Genomic DNA, 17,622 nt, shown 5'->3' on the forward strand with positions numbered 1-17,622 from the left:
TCTTTACGTTGCCAAATTTGAAATGAATGACTCATTCTTCCAACAAAATGAACAAGCAAAGAGAATAATGGAAATGTGCTCACTAAAACATTCTGAGACCCCTGATCTCACTGTCACTTAAAATTTTTAAAATCTTTTTGGAGTATAGTATATAATGTTTTGTAATTTGCCTATATGAGGAAGAGACAAAAATAATTACCTGTGATAATAGGCAATAACCTATATCTACAAATACAGTCTAGTGAGCTTACTTTTTTTTTAAAAAAATCAAGAATTATTGGCAATCTCACTGTCCTCGAAATGGAAACTGCTTCCCTCAAGGCTTTTGATGTGGAGCTGTTCTTTTATTGCCAATAGAACCATGAAAAATAAACACTTCATTAAAAGTAAAGACATGAACTTGGAAACCCATTACTGTTTTCTTTGCAAGTTGCAAATTACAAAATATTTAAGCACTTTTATTTGCTTTTAAAATGTTAAACGATTATATTCTTTTTACCCAAAGTGATCAGGATACAGCTTGGACACAATGGTGGAGCCTGGCTCTACTACCCCCTCCCCCCAACAATTACACAAAGTGGCATAATAATTCAGTGTTAATCCACTAGGCTTTAAAGAAGTCAGTCTGGGTAGTTGCTCAAATTTTAAAACCTATACCAGCATTTGGTGAGCTTGGGAAAAAGAGTTGGACCTTATTTTATAGGCCACACACAATGCAGCCTCAAGTTCAGTTCTGTGTGAGTATATATACATAGGTGTGTGTGTGTGTGTGTGTACACACACATTCACATGTGCATACAAATTATCAGTTATAACAGAATTGCATGTGAATAAACATAACCAAACAGGTCAATCAACATAAATACACCAAGTCCTAGTTGTTTAATTGGATGCATACATTGTTTAAACAAATTTTAGTCAAAACAGTGTGTTGCTACTCTGCAGCTAAGGATTCATTGTCAAAGAAATGCTGAAAAGTGCTGTCTGTGCCTGGGGTTAATGACAAAATCCTTCCCCCTGCTCAACCTGTTTACTGATGGCCTGCTCTGGGACTCTGGGGCTGTAAGAAGTGGGTATCCTAGTGAGACGGGAGTATGGAAGGAGCTTGAAGCCCAGCTCAGCTCCAACTTGTCTGCCTGGTTTTCCTTTCAGGAGAAAAAGACAAAGTCCAGTCTTTATTCTCCCAAGGTACTAATCCGCTTTTCCCTGCAGGGAGGAATTTCCAGGCAGCAGATAGAAGAAAACTGCTGCATGCCTTTTTCTTGAGAGAGACTACAGCCCCTCATCCTGGATTATGCAGGAAGTTCCTCTCTTTCTCATTCTTCACCAACAACTCTGCCTCATTGGTTTCCTGTTCCTGATTTCTAAGGGGTTTCCTCAACCCTGGGCAAGGTCACTCTTCATCACTGCTACAGGAAACGTGACCTAAGACACTGGATGCAGGTTCTCAATGGACCTTGCAGCCTAGGAGTGTTTCCTTCTTCCCCAGTCTCACAGCCCCTGTTTGAAACCAAGATTCATATAGAGGTGAGGGGAGTGGTTGTCTCCATTCATCAGAGCAAGATGACAAGATCAGACGGACACCAACTGAACCACCCACACAGAGATACAAGGGTAAAAAGTCCTAACAAACCTTATCAGTGGCCTATGGATAAATATGGTTTCCTACCACTCTGTCCAATGCCATTTATCTTATTTTTTTAATTTAAAACTTTTTATTTTTAATACTTTCAAATTTACAATTCTGCTACAAAAATAATACAAACCCCATAAAGAGAACTCCAACATATCCTTATCCCGCCAGATATCCAGATCCACCAATTTTAACATTTTGCCAAATTTGTCATATCATTCTATCTGTATATCCATAACTCTACTTATCAAACCATTTTCTGAACATGTGAGTGTAGGATGTATACATCATGCCCTTGAACATGCAATATTGCCATGTACATTTCCTAAGAACAAGGATATTCATTTATGTAACCAACTTAAGTGTACTTATCAAGTTCAAGAAATTTAACATTGATATGAAACTTACACCCTATATTCCAGTGTTTTCATATGTCCCAATGATGTATTCTTGAGCCTTCCCTCCTTTGTTAGTTCTCATCTAGGATCATGGATTGCCTTTACTTGACATTGCCTCTTTATTTGTCCTTTCTTTCTTTTCTTTTTTTTTTTTTTTTAGTTGTGGGACCACATATACAACATAAACGTTCCCATTTCAACCACTCCCAAGTATACAATACAGTGGGGTTAATCACATTCACTATGTTGTGGTACCCTCACTACCTTCCACTGCTGAAATTTTCCCATCACCCCAAACAGAAACCCTATACCCATTTTGCATTAACTCCCCATTCTTACTGCCCCCCAGCAACCTGTACTCTAATATTTGTCTCTATGAGCTTTCATAGGCTCTGATATTTTCTTTGTAGTTACTATGGGGCTTACATTTAATATCTTAAATCTGTAAAAATCTCATTTGCTTAGATACCAACTTAATTTCATTAGTATATACAAACTATGTTCCTACATCACTCTGTTTCCCCCCTTTTATGTAGTCCTTGTCACAAATTATATTTATACATTGTGAAATCAAACTCAATGATTTATCATTACATTTTGCCCTTTAAATCCTGCAGGAAGTAAAAAGTGGAGTCACAAACCAAAAATACAATAGTACTGGAATTTATATTTATTATGTCATCACCCTTACCAGAAATCTTTATCTCTTCATGCAGCTTTGATCTATTGTCTCTTGTCTTTTCCTTTCAACCTGGAGAACTCTCTTTAGCATCTCTTACAGGGATGGTCTAGTGGTGATGAACTCCCTCAACTTTTGTTTATCTGGGAATGACTTAATCTCTACCTCATTTTTGAAAGACAGTTTTACTGGATATAGGATTCTTGGTTGCAGATTTTTGCTTTCAGTACTTTAAATATGTCATCCCACTTCCTTCTTTCCTCCATGATTTTGATGAGAAATCGGCACTTAATCTTATTGAGGTTCCCTTGTATGTGGCATATTGCTTCTCTCTTGAGGCTTTCAGAGTTCTCTCTTTTTGATTATAATATGGCATGGTGTGGGTCTATTTGAGTTTACCTTGTTTGGAGTTCATTGAGCATCTTTGATATGTACATTAATGTCTTTCATTAAATTTAGGAAGTTTTCTTTCATTATTTCTTTGAATATTCTCTGTACCCCTTTCTCTTTTTTCTCTGGGAATCCCACAGTGCATATATTGGCATATTTGATGGTGTTCCACAGGGTCCTCAAGCTTTGTTCATTTTTCTTCATTATTTCTTCCTTCTGCTCCTCAGACTGGATGATTTCAATAGTATTATCTTCAAGTTCATTGATTCTTTCTTCTGCCAGCTCCTATCTGCTGGTGAACCCCTCTGGGGAATTTTAATTTCTGTTACTGTGGCCTTCAGGTCTGTTGTTTCCTTCCATAATTTTCATCACCATATTGATCTTCTTTATGTTCACCTATCATTTTCCTGATTTCCTTTAGTTCTTTGTCCATGTTTTCCTTTAGCTCTTTGGGCATATTTGGGCCATTTTTTTCAAATTTTTTTGTCTGGTATGTTCCAAGTCTGGTACTCCTCATTGGTGGATTCTAATGCTTTAATCTTCTCCTTTGCCTGGGCCATGGCATCCTGTTTCTTTGTATGCTTTATAATCTTTTGTTGAAATCTGGATATTTTGATATGTTAATGTATTATCACTGGAATTTAGATGCTGAGGCATCTGTTCCTTAAGATTTATCTAGCTAGTGTTATGAAAGAGCTTTCCTTGAATGCCAGAAGTTAACAAAAAAGAAAAATAAAACACCTTTTCCAGTCTTTACAGATTTACCTGTGAGAGTACTCTCTTTCAGAGCTGATACATACAATGATTTCAGAGATTAGCTCAAGGCCAAAGCATAGGCGCTGCCTTGATGCTTTCTACACATGGATCTTGTCCTAGGCAGGTGCATGTGGCTCTGGGAATGCCTCCATTTACAAGGATATGAATGTCCCCTCTTCCCTAGGAAACAGTTTCCTCATGGTCACAGTCACTGCACTGCATGTCCTACATCCAGCAGTCCCTTGCCCCATGCAATCAATTGACTTCTCTCCCATAGCATTCTGTAGGAGAGCTTGGTGAGCTACCATCTACACACAGGGCAAGTTGTGGGACGGCGAATTCCTCAAGCCACAACCAGACATATTGGGCCAGACATACATGCTCCCATTATGAGCACAAGGGTTACTCTATTCCCCTCTGTAGCCAAGACCAAGGACCTGCACTGGGAGCACAGGCTGGCTCTGTGCTGAGCCAGGGAGGGGTGGGGGAGGGGCCAGTCAGGATGCCTTGAGATCCTACTGCTTATAAGTGTCTTTTTTTCCTGATTTGGTACTTGTCCTGTTACTGCATTCCTTTAACTGTTTTCTGGAGATTTGAGAAAGATGTTTCTGCCAGTTCTTGCTAGTGGTTCAAAGCTGCTGTGGGATGATGGAGCCTTGAAGCATCTCGTGCTGCCATCTTGACTGGTGTCAGGCCTCGCTACCACCATTTTTAAAAAATTTTTATTGAGATTGTTCACATACCATACAATTATCCAAAGATCCAAAGTGTACAATCAGTTGCCCCTGGTACCCTCATAAGTGTGGTGCATCCATCACTACACTTAATTTTTGTTCAATTTTTAGAAACTTTTCATTACTCCAGAAAAGAAATAAAGGCAAAAAAGGAAACTCAAATCCTCCCATATCCCTAACCAACCCCCCTCAATTGTTGACCTTTAGTGTTGGTAAAGCACATTTGTTACTGTTTATGAAAGAACGCTGAAATACTACTAACTGTAGTATATAGTTTGCAATAGGTATATATTTTTTCCCTATATGCTCCTCTATTATTAACTTCTAATTGTATTGTCATACATTTGTTCTGGTTCATGGAAGAGTTTTCTAATATTTGTACAGTTAATCATAGACATTGCCCACTATAGGATTCAGTTTTATACATTCCCATCTTTTGACCTCCAACTTTCCTTCTGGTGACATATATGACTCTGAGCTTCCCCTTTCCACCTCATTCACACATCATTCAGCACTGTTAGTTATTCTCACATCTTGCTACTGACACCTCTGTTCATTTCCAAACATTTAAATTCATCCTAGTTGAACATTCTTCTCATACTAAGCAACCGCTCCCCATTCCTTAGCCTTGTCCTGTATCTTGGTACCTTATATTACATGTCTATGAGTTTACATATTATAATTAGTTCTTATCAGTGAGACCCTGCAATATTTGTCCTTATGTGTCTGGCTTATTTCACTCAGTATATTTCCCTTGAGGTTTTGTCATCAACCCATTTTTTTTAAGATGGTTTTGTTCACATGTCATACATTCCATCCTAAGTAAACAATTGATGGTTCTCTGTATGGTCATATATTTATGTGTTCACCACCTTCACCACTATCTATATAAGGGCATATACATTTCTTCCACAAGGCAGGAGGGAGAGTCAAAGAAGGTAGAGAGGCAAAATAAAAAGAAAAAAGAAAGAGGAAAAAAAATGACAGCTAGGAAGCACCAAAAGGAAAAATAACCTTAAATCAAAGTAGAGTAAAGTGTGGACAACACCACCAATGTCAAGTGTCTAACACGCTTCTCCTATTCCCCCCCCTCATCTGCATTTACCTTGGTATATCGCCTTTGTTACATTAAAGGAAGCATAATACAATGATTCTGTTAGTTACAGTCTCTAGTTTACATTGATTGCATCCCTCCTGCAATGCCTCCCCATTTTTAACACCTTTCAAGGTTGACATTTGCTTGTTCTCCCTCATAAAATGACATATTTGTACATTTTATCACAATTGTTGAACACTCTAGATTTCACCGAGTTACACAGTCCCAGTCTTTATCTTTCCTCCTTTCTTCTGGTGTCTCACATGCTCCCAACCTTCCTCTCTCAACCATATTAATAGTTATCTTTGTTTAGTGTACTTACATTGCTGTGCTACCATCTACCAAAATTGTGTTCCAAACCACGCACTCCTGTCTTCTCCTATCACTCTGTAGTGCTCCCTTTAGTATTTCCTGTAGGGTGGGTGTCTTGTTCACAAAGTCTCTCATTATCTGTTTGTCAGAAAATATTTTGAGTTCTCCCTCATACTTGAAGGACAGCTTTGCTGGATATAAGATTCTTGGTTGGTAGTTTTTCTCTTTCAGTATCTTAAATATATCACACCACTTCCTTCTTGCCTCCATGGTTTCTGCTGAGAGATCTGCACATAGTCTTATTAAGCTTCCTTTGTATGTGATGGATTGCTTTTCTCTTGCTGCTTTCAGGATTCTCTTTGTCTTTGACGTTTGATAATCTGATTATTAAGTGTCTTGGCATAGGCCTATTCAGATCTATTGTGTTTGGAGTACTCTGCACTTCTTGGATCTGTAATTTTATGTCTTTCATAAGAGATGGGAAATTTTCATTGATTATCTCCTCTATTATTGCTTCTGCCCCTTTTCCCTTCTCTTCTTCTCCTGGGACACCAATGATATGTACATTATTGTACTTTGTTTCATCCTTAAGTTCCTGAAGACGTTGCTCATATTTTTTCATTCTTTTCTCTGTCTGCTCCTTTGCGTGTAGGCTTTCAGGTGTTTTGTTCTCCAGTTCCTGAGTATTTTCTTCTGCCTCTTGAGATCTGCTGTTGTATGTTTCCATTGTGTCTTTCATCTCTTGAGTTGTGCCTTTCATTTCCATAGATTCTGCTAGTTGTTCTTTTGAACTTTTGATTTCTGCTTTATGTATGCCCAGTGTTTTCTTTATAGCCTTTATCTCTTTTGCCAAATCTTCTCTAAACTTTCTGAATTGATTTAGCATTAGTTGTTTAAATTCCTGTATCTCAGTTGAAGTGTACGTTTGTTTCTTTGACCGGGCCATAACTTCGTTTTTCTTAGTGTAGGTTGTAGTTTTCTGTTGTCTAGGCATCTGACCTCCTAGGCCACCCCAATCAGGTTTTCCCAGATGAGAACAGGCTCAGGTCACAGAAGGAGGAAATATATTTCCCTGACGGTTTTTCTTAGAGGACTGACACACCCTGTGCTTTTCTCTCTGGCAGGTGCACCTGTCAGCCTGTCACTGGCTGGTGTAAGGGGGTGTGGCCTGTGGCTCTCCTCCCCCAGGCTTTGGGGTCTGGTTCTGGTAAGGCAGGCAATAGAGCTGGGCCCCTCCCTTTCCTCTTGGGAAGCTATGCCCCCTCCAGAGAGGTCAACTGCATATCAATAAGTTCTTTGTTTCTCTGACTCTGCAGGTCAAAGTGCTACAATTTTAAAATGGCTGAGGCTGTCTTTACTGCAAAGTGCTGTGGGCTGAAAATGGCTGAGGCTTTCTCCACAGAGAGAGAAAGGGACAGAGAGCTCCCAGATTCACCCGTCAGCCAGAGATAGCACCCGATCCTGTGGGCTCCCTGTCCTGAGACAGATACGTTCCCTGACTCTCCCAAGGTCAGTTGTCACCAAAAGCCTCTGTCTACTTGTTGAAGATTTGCTGTCTGTATTGAGCAGTTAACATTAAAACCCCAGTTGGAGCTGGCTGAGGTACACTAGCTTGTTTGGAGAGTGCTGCTCTCTAGCACCATGAGGCTTCCTTGAGGGAGGGGATCTCGGCTCTCCGCTCTCAGTGTGGGTCCGCAGTTTTTACTTACAGATTTTATGCTGTGATCTCAGGCATTCCTCCCAATTCAGGTTGGTGGATGCTGAGTGGACAGTCACGTTTGTCTCCCCACAGTTATTCCAGGTTATTTCCTAGTTTTTTGGTCATTTATGATTTGTTCCAGGGGGGACTAACAGTTTTCCACTCCTCTCTATGCCGCCATCTTAGCTCCTCTCACTAGTACCTTTTAAGCTAAGCCAGTAGTGCTCTTTGTCTGTGATCATACATCATCAAGCCTATTTCCAAGAGCATAGGTACATTCCTAGATATTTTGGCCCCACATCCCCACTTTTCAAATTGATAGTAGTATGTTTAGAGAGAAAAGCTAAGCAGTCCTGTATAAGACAGTTATTACCCAGATATATCTAGCTGGGTGGCTGCTGCTTGGTCCTTTTCTGATGAGGGAGGCAATGATATTGGGGTTAAGGTGGCATTTCCCACAGTCCTTTCTAGCTGCTGGGTATCTAGAAAGGTGTATTGCCTGGTTTACTTTCTGTGGCTGGACAGATATCCTTATTTGAAAGTGCACATTTGACTGTAAGTTTATCATAAACAAAGCACGCCTTCTCCCTGCCCTTCTCATATATCCCAACTCTTCCAGTCACAGACAAAGAAATGCATTTGATCCTGTCTGCAATGTGGTATCTCTTATGTGCTTGATCATTTATATGGCCTTGGATCAAAGCATACAGGCACACCTCTTTTCTGTGGGGTTATTTCCAAAAGAAGAGTGACAGGCAGATATATGACATCAGTGAATAATACCCAAAACTTTGGAAGGATTGCTCAAAGTGGATAAGAAATAAAAGGAGCCTTTGATTTCATATTGCTTCCTTGAGTTTGTTTTCCTTTATCACAGGGGAATGCATGTTTCTAGACTGAATGTCAAAGAAACAAGTTTAATCAAAATCTCTTATGCTGTGTGTTCCCCTTGGGTGCCTGCATTCTTTGGTATAGAAAGTACAAGCCAATATGCTGCAACTGATCCCCTCAGGCTACAACATGGTAGCTACCCCCTCCCTCCTCCAATTGGAGCATAGTACTCACCTTGCCAGGTGCTCAAATTCTGACTGTTGTATGGTGCAATCAGGCACTAACTGTGCCTTCATAATCATCAGAAGTGGGTTTGGAAAGAGGAGATTTTCCATTGAATTTCTTATTCCTTACCTGATTTTACAGAGTTCCACTGTGAGGGACCTCAGAGCATTGATCAGTGAAACACTGAGTGCACTTACTTTCTTGCTCAACTTGTGACAGACTGTGTGCCTTTGCACTTGCATGCATTTGTGCATGTGCGTGCATGTGCACACATACACACAAACACACAAGCTCCTGTGGAGCAAAGGACACATTTGTAAGGAAGTTAAGAACTAATTCTTGTCTTTGAGGAGCATATAGTTTAGTTGGGGGGATGATATTTACACTATTAAACATATACAAGGTCTGATATTTTTTCATTAGGGATAGCCTGCCCTTTCCCTTGAGGAAAATTTAAGCCAGTGCTAAATGGGCAGAGTATAAACTAGAAGCTCCTCCACTTTTGCATTTAAGAAAATACAGAAAATTATAGAAGGAAAATTTATTACTTATTTTTTACAGGAAATATGAAAGAGTCATACTCTGTTTACCCTCTTATGTCAGGAGCCTGACCAATTTAATATATATTTTTAGAATATATTGGATTACTCCTTTCCTTTCCAATAACTTCTTTTGACTTTATATTATTCAGGTTCTAGTCCATAATGCCCTTCTATTTTCACTTGCCTTTCATTCAATATATATCAGAGTCTTGTGCTATGTTCCAGGGATACAGTGCTGAATAGAATTCAAAGTCTAGTAGGGTAGACAAAATATGCACACAAATAACTAATTCTAGAATATTTTCATGTACTCATGTAAACAAGGAACTGTAGAAGCTCAGCAGAGACAGGGGTCATTTCCATCTAGGCTGAGCAGGAAAGGAAGAGGAAGAGATGGAGATAGTGGTGTTTGAATCCTGGAAGGATTTTGCTAGGTATCGATTAAGGAGGGGAGGAAGGTTTTCCAAACAGAGGTAATGGCATGGAAATAAAACACACACATGGAAGGGATGTCCACTGAGGGAAAAGATGCCTGAAGCACAAGGTTCCTCTAGGAAGGTAATGGAAGATAAGGCTGGACAGGCATGTTGGGACCAGAACATGTTGGAATTGGGGCAACAGGCTCTAGAGGTAAGCATAGAGTTAGGAGAAAGATGAGAGAGGCATAGAAATCTTTTTATAGGGAGAACAATATGATTAAAGTAGTGCTTTTGTGGCAATAAATCTTTGAAGGGTAGAGAATGGATCAGGGATACCTGTTAGGAGGCTGCTACCCCAATTTGTGCAAGAGAAGATGACGGCCTCTTGCCTTTATGAAATGTATCGTGATTGCCTATCATTGAGACTTGCCTTCTTCATTAGATTATAAACTCTCAAATCATTAGAGGGAAGGTACAGTATCTCATTCATCTCTGTGTTCTTAGTGCCTGACACAGTAGAATCTCACAACATATATTGGTTGAATAAATGACATAGGATGCTGTCAGTGGAAATGGAAAGGATGGGGTGAACATGAGAGACAGTGTGGTCAGAGAACAGACAGAACCATTTATTGTGGCATTGGGAGGTCACACTCAGCTTACATAGGTGTCCTGTGCAGCTAAACTACTCTGCTAGCCTGTGAAAGATTTTTCTGCCAGCAGCCTCTGTTCCTTATTTTCACTGTCTTGTCTTTATTGTAGTTCTCCCCAGCATTACACATGACCATTCCACTTGCCCTGCTCTTGATCCTTGTCAAGGGCACAAAGCACAGGGAGGAGTGACTGAGCAAGGGAGTCTCTGTCTCTGGAGACCTAAAGGAAAAGTTAACAATTATATGTTCTTCTAGCTTAATTGAAATCATTCACCTGGCTAGAGGCAGTGGGCTGGAGCAGATGGTGTCTTAGTTCCTTCCCTATCCTGGGATTCTAGAAAGCATTGGAAGCACTTTGATGTGTTTGGACTGACATCATTTACTGAACCATTCTGCAGGAGATTACCGTCCTATCCCCAGGCAAGTATCTCACCTAGGGGCAGGCTTATTTACCTTGCCCCCACTTCCAATCTTATTAGGGAGAAGAGGGAATCCCTCATCAGCCAACCTAGATAAAACTGAGCATTTGTAAAACAGCCTAGAATTCACCCAGAGCTATGATTGTTTTTCCATCTTGTCAGTGGGTGATTGTGGGAAGTGGTGGTAGTGGTAATGGAATGTGCTAACAAAGTTTGGAAACAGAGAGGAGGCAGAAAACCCAGGATCAAGAGATCATGTAAATGCAGTCTCCTTGGAGTGGTTCAAGTAAAATGGAATTGTGAAAATCAATGAATTCTTTAAACAAGATCACACAATAAAACCCATACACTACCAGTGCACAAGATACATTTTTAAATCCCATTTGGATTATCCACTGTTCAGGGTCATCTGTGTCATTTTTCTTCTCGATCACTGCAGATTAAAAATTCAATGGTTTAGCTGTCTCCACATGGCAGTCCTCCATCCTGCCAAATTTTGCTTGTTTCTTTCTCTCTCTCTCTCTCTCTCTCTCTCTCTCTCTCTCTCTCTCTCTCTCATCTCAGAACAGAATTTCTATTTCCACCTTGGCTAACAGTTTGTCCCATGTGCTTGCAGAAAGAAGACTTCCTCTTACTTCAGGGAAGTACTCTAATTCTTTTATAAGGGCCTTGTATCAGTGGCTCGCCACTGGCTAATATAGTGGGTCCAATTCTATGTTCTCCAAGTTCAGAAGGAGAAGGACAAACATAAAGGAGAGTTAAGAACTGTCTAAAGCACTAAAGGATAAAAGTGATAGAAGCTGATTTTGTGCAGAAAAGACTATAGGAAGAATTAGTTACATTATGAAGGCTGGGAAGTTGCTTATTCCTATATGTACATGCAAGAAGGAAAAGGGGCAGGGCAGCACTTTGTTAAGGACTGCTATTCAACACCAGAAGGATTGCTTCAGAAGAAAGGAAATTCCTCCTTAACAGATGCTGTCTGGCTGAGAGGATTTCAGAATGATCTTGGTTGGAGTTAAGAAGGTGGGAGAAGAACAGATGGCTATGCAGCCTCACTCCCACCTTTCCTGCCATGGGAGGGGAAATCTAGCTCTCCAGAATTCACATGGTCACTCTTGTTGCAATCCCAAATCTTCCCTCCTTTTTCTGGAAGGCAGTGTAGGAGTAGTGGAAAGAGCACTGGAATAGAAACTCAAAGACCTGACTCCAGACCCAGCCAACTAGCTATGTGAATGGACAAGTTACTTCCCAATTCTGGGCCTCAGTCTCCTCATTTGTAAAATGACCTCTAGTTTCTCTTTGTGGTCATAAAATCCCATGATTTCCCCCATGTGGATGCCTGTTATTCTCATCTCTTAATGGCTCCAGATTGGTTATTCAACAACCATGACACTAGTTGATGCCTTTTAACATATTGCTGGCCAAGTCCTGGTAACAGGCCTGGTTTCTACTCACTGCGAGAATCCTGCTTGCCATACACTGCTTGCTTCAACGTGCTGCCAGTGGAAACCATGCACACAAACTGATCTGACAACAATATACTCTTCTCTATCCTGCATCATCAATTTTCCCCTCTGTTTTGGATCATTTTTATCAGCATACAAATACAAATATATATTTCTCTCATATATAAAAAAAGAAACCCTCCATTTCACTGTCAGTTCCAATTTTTCTGCTCCTCTTTATAGCAAAATTTCTCAAGAGTTTTTTACTCACTGTCTTCAATCTCTCTCCTCCCAGTCACCCTTCTTCTTCCTCTTCTTCTTCCAGTCCTTTTTCTTCCTCCAGTTCTTGTTCTTGCTCTTCTCCTTCTTCTCCTTCTCCTTCTTCCTCCTCCTCCTTCTTCCCCTTCTTCTTCCTCTTCTCCTTCATCTCCTCCTCCTCCTCATTCTTCTTCTTCTCCTTCCTCCTCCTCCTCTTCCTCCTCTTCCTCCTTCTCCTTCTTCTTCATCCTCATGTACCATAAATTCACCCTTTTAAAGTGTACAATTCAGTGGCTTTAAGTACATTCACAGTGTTGTACAACCATCTGCACTATCTAAATCAAGAATATTTTCATCACTTCAACAAGAAACCGTGTATCTATTAGCAGTGACTCCCCATTCCCCTTCACCCCAGCCCCTGGCCACCACAAATTTGCTTTCTGTCTCTATGGATTTACCATTTCTGGATCTCTCATATAAATGAAATCATGCAATAGATGGCCTTTTGTGTCTGGCTTATTTCATTTAGCATAATGTTTTCAAGGTTCTTTCACATTGTAATATGTATCAGTACCTCATTCCTTTTCATGAATGAGTAATATTCCATTGTATGGATATACCATATTTTATTCATTCATTCATTCAAACAATTGGGTTTTTATTCATTCCATCAAATAATTAGTTTGTTGCCACTTTTTGTCTATTATGAATAACACTGCTCTGAATATCCATGTTCTTTCTTAAACCTGCTGTGTTCAGTCTTTTGTCCCTCATCATGCTACAGCACCTGATCTTCTCAAGGTAAAAAAGATCTCCACAAGGCAAAATCCAATGGTCAATTTTCAGTTCTTATCCTACTTATCAGAAACATTTGACACAGCTGATCACTCCTTCCTCCTTGAATCACCAGTTTTTACTTGGATTTCAGGATATAACACTCTGCTGGGCTTCCTCCTACTTCACAGGCCTTTCTTTCTCAGTCTATTTTGCTGATTCCTCTTCATATCCTCGACTTTAAACATTGAAGTACTCCAAGGTTAGTCCTTGGACTTCTTTTCTGCCTTGTCTGTACTCACTTCCATGCAGATCTCATCCTGTCTCATGGCTTTAAACACAATCTAAACATTGGTGAATCCCAAATTTCTCTCTCCAGTCTCTTCCCTGAATTCAAGACTCATATATCCAATTGCCTACTTTATATTTTCACTTGGATGTGTAACCAAACTGATCATATCCAAAATTGAACTTCTGATCTCTGACTCCACAGTGTACTCATTGCATAATCTTCCCCATCTTGGTAAATGGAAAATCCATCATTCAGTTGCTCAGGACCACAGGTTTGGAATTATCTCTGACCCCTCTTTATCCCATACCTCACATCCAATCTGTCAGTAAGTTCTGATAGCTCTATTGTCAAAACATATTCAGAATTTTTTTCACTTCCCACTGCTGCCACTTCCTGGTCCAAGTCACCATCCTTTGACTGGATTATTGTAATAGCCCCTCCCCCCATTAGGTTTCTCTGCTTCCTCTATACAGTCTGTTTTCAATACAATAGCCAAAGTGATTTTTTAATAATGTAAATCAGATCAAGTTACTGGTCTACTCAAAACCCTCCAGTGTCTCTTAACCAGAGTAAAAAGTCTTTATAGTGGCTACAAGACCCTACATAAGGTAGTCCTTGCACTTCATCTATTTCATCTCCCCACTACTGACCTGATACTCTTACTCACTCCACTGTAGTAATAATTTTTGCCTTATTATTTCTTGAATATATCAGGCTTGTTTCTGCCACAGGGTCTTTGCACTTGCTATTTCCTCTGCCTGGAATCCTGGAATGTTCTCTTATACTCCCCCACCCCAATACCCTTACGGTTCACTTCCTTACCTCCTACATGTCTTTGCTCAAAGGTCACTTTCCCAGGGAGGCCTTCCCAGACCACCCAATCTGTAACAGCAACCCCTTCTGCCCCATACTCTTGATCCCCCTTATTCTATTTTATTTTCCTCCATGGAATTAATCATCATCTTAAATTTTATACATTTTATTTATCTCCCTCCAATAGAATGTAAACTCCATGAATGTATGGATTTCTATCTGTTTTGCTCATGGCTGTATCCCCAGCACTTAGACCAGTGCCTGTCACATAGTAAGTGCTCAGTAAACATTTGCTGAATTAATTATTTATTGAACTGGTTAGTTTAAAAAGTAGCTAATACTTCAGTCATTTCTTGTTCCTTGACCAAATTCAACCATTAGCTTTCAAAATAACTAGTTGTTTGCTTAATTCCTGCTGAATTGTGACCTGGAATGATATATTTTTAAAAGATATTCTCTATAGAAACTTTATCTTTCCTAAGGGTAGTATATTTAAAAACTTGGGGCTCTGGAGACAGACTGTTTGGGTTTGAATTCTGGCTCCATACCTTTCTAGTTGTGTGAATTGAGACAAGATAAACTTTCCTTGCCTCAGTTTTACATCTGTAAAATGGGGTTACTAGGAGAACCTATCCCATGTTATTATTGGGATCAAATAAAATAATGTATGTGTTCTAGTTTGCTAATGCTGCCAGAATGCAAAACACCAGAAATGGATTGGCTTTTATAAAGGGGGTTTATTTGGTTACACAGTTACAGTCTTAAGGCCATAAAGTGTCCATCAATAAAGGGTACCTTTACTGGAGAAAGGTAATTGGCACCTGGAAAACCTCTGTTAGCTGGGAAGGCATGTGGCCAGTGTCTGCTCCAAGTTCTGGTTTCAAAATGGCTTTCTCCCAGGACGTTCCTCTCTAGGCTGCAGTTCCTCAAAAATGTTACTCATAGTTGCACTTGGGGTATTTGTCCTCTCTTAGCTTCTCCAGAGCAAGAGTCTGCTTTCAGTGGCCATCTTCAAACTGTCTCTCATCTGCAGCTTCTGTGCTTTCTTCAAAGTGTCCCTCTTGGCTGTAGCAGCTTGCTCCTTCTATCTGATCTTATATAGTACACCAGTAATTTAATTCAGACCCACCCAATGGGCAGGCCAACACCGCCATGGAATTATCCAATCAGAGTCATCACCCACAGTTGGGTGGGGCGCATCACCATGGAAACACTCAAAGAATTACAGTCTAATTGACACTGATAGGTCCACCCACACAAGATTACATCAAAGATAATGGCGTTTGGGGGGACATAATACATTCAAACTGGCACAGTATGTAAATTACCCAGTCCAGTGTCTGGCATAGAAAATCTTCAGTGAACAGAAGCTTTTATTACTCTTATTAAGATGTAAAAGAAATTTTGCAAAAAACAGAGGAAGGCTTGCAACAGAAACAACTGAATACATTTTTCTACGTGAGACTAAGATAGCTGTCCAGCTCTTTTGTATAAGTATCATTTCCTTGGGAAATGATCCAAAACTTGAAAGTCAATTGTTTTGTGCCTTGCTCCAGGAAGGTTTTGTGGGACTGGACATATTCCCTTCATATTCTCTACATCTTCACAGAATAGTCACCCTTGAAACTCTTCATATTCAGCATCTCCAAATCTCACATTCTTTGACTCTAATGCCATTCTAGACTCTGGGTACAGACTCTATGGATTATCTTTACTCGTAAATTGATTAAAAATTCAGCAATTCCAAGCAATCCTCTTAGAATCCTGCTTTCTGAGTGCTGGCAGTAGGCCAGGTTTCTAAATGGGTTGACTTGAAATCAAGGTTGTCCATGCTTTAAGAGGCAAGGACAATGGTCTCAATTTCCATCTCAGGTCACTTCCCAGTAGCTTGCTGTCAAACATACCTTGAAAAGTTAGCTTCTCCTTATATTAATACCCAGTTTAACAAAGTTATCACAGATCCATTTTTTTAAATGGTTAAATGTGCTATATTCTTTGACTTGTACAGGGAAACCAGGGTGTCCCAAGCTGGGAAGGAGCATTGGCTCCTACTTTTCACAGAAGCAGCCAATGAAGTGGGTTCTTTCCTATTCAGCATTTGCACTTGCTTTCCAGGGTCCATTTATTATAGTCTAACTTCTCTCCTACCTCCCATAGCAACTTATACTGAGCTGGGCTGGGCTGGGCACACATTTATTTATTCATTCATTAAGCACCACAGGGATCAATGAATACTTATTAAATCACACTGCTTCTTTTCTGCCTTAGAACTATTCTCTAGTTTTATTATTTAAGTGAAATTTTACCTCTTTCCAGCTGTGCTGTAAATTTCTTGAGTACAGGGACTTCTACCTCATTCCTATGTCCTGTGGTGCCACACTTGACTCTTCATTCAGTCTATGTTTTTTATTATTACATTATGCAAAACTGCTCTTATTTCACATAGAGTTGAGAGGCTGTCCTGGAGGTTACTCCTATGCAAGCTTCAGCTAGATATCCCAAATGGCCACAGTATGACAAGTCCAAGTCAACAATAGTCCTGAAAACCCTAAAGAATACCTGGGTCTCTAAGACTCCATAAAAGTTTCACTCAATAAGTTTATTCTTCAGATCTTTAAATCTTCCAGAGAACTCCTATGCCAGCTAAGTCCCAAAACCCAGAGGCAACAGCTGCTTCAAAAACATCAGCCAGGTGCACCCCCTTTACCCATAATGTCAACACCCTTTTTCAACATGAACAAGTTAGGATGGTCACTGCCTAGACATCCCTGAAAATCAGGACAGTGATTTAACTAGAGGAAGGGGTAGCAACAGAGAAGATAGAATTTAACCAAGGATTATGAATACTGAATTTTCTTTTTCTTAGTTGCTAGGGTATTGAATAGCTAGAAGGAAAGAACTGAAATGGTGGAACTGCAACACATGACATCCTTTGAAATTTGCTATATAGTTACTTGTTAAATTTTAATTTGAAAGTTATCACCTTTTGGCATATATGTTATATTTCACAATGAGTAAATAACTGAAACTGTGGAACTGAACACATAACATTCTTTGAAATTTGCTCTCTAACTTCTTGTTAAAATACACACGGAAAGTTATCACGTCTATGTAAATATGTTATATTCCACAATAAAAAAAGAAAAAAAATTGATGTTCATAAATGAGAGGTTGCTGTGAGGTTTAAATGAAAAAAAAAAAAAAAAACACTTATGAAGTTATCAGCAATGACCTAATAATGAAATGCTCAG

The 17,622-nt window shown here is 39.7% G+C and overlaps 1 protein-coding gene across 1 annotated transcript in view; it reads right to left on the reverse strand.

Annotated features, from left to right (window-relative positions):
- TENM1 (teneurin transmembrane protein 1) overlaps positions 1-17,622 on the reverse strand; it is a 388,184-nt gene that overhangs the window by 36,107 nt on the left and 334,455 nt on the right. The gene's annotated exons all lie outside the window — the stretch shown is intronic.

Source organism: Choloepus didactylus, chromosome X, assembly GCF_015220235.1.
Source record: "Choloepus didactylus isolate mChoDid1 chromosome X, mChoDid1.pri, whole genome shotgun sequence".
NCBI classification, from domain to species: domain Eukaryota; kingdom Metazoa; phylum Chordata; class Mammalia; order Pilosa; family Megalonychidae; genus Choloepus; species Choloepus didactylus.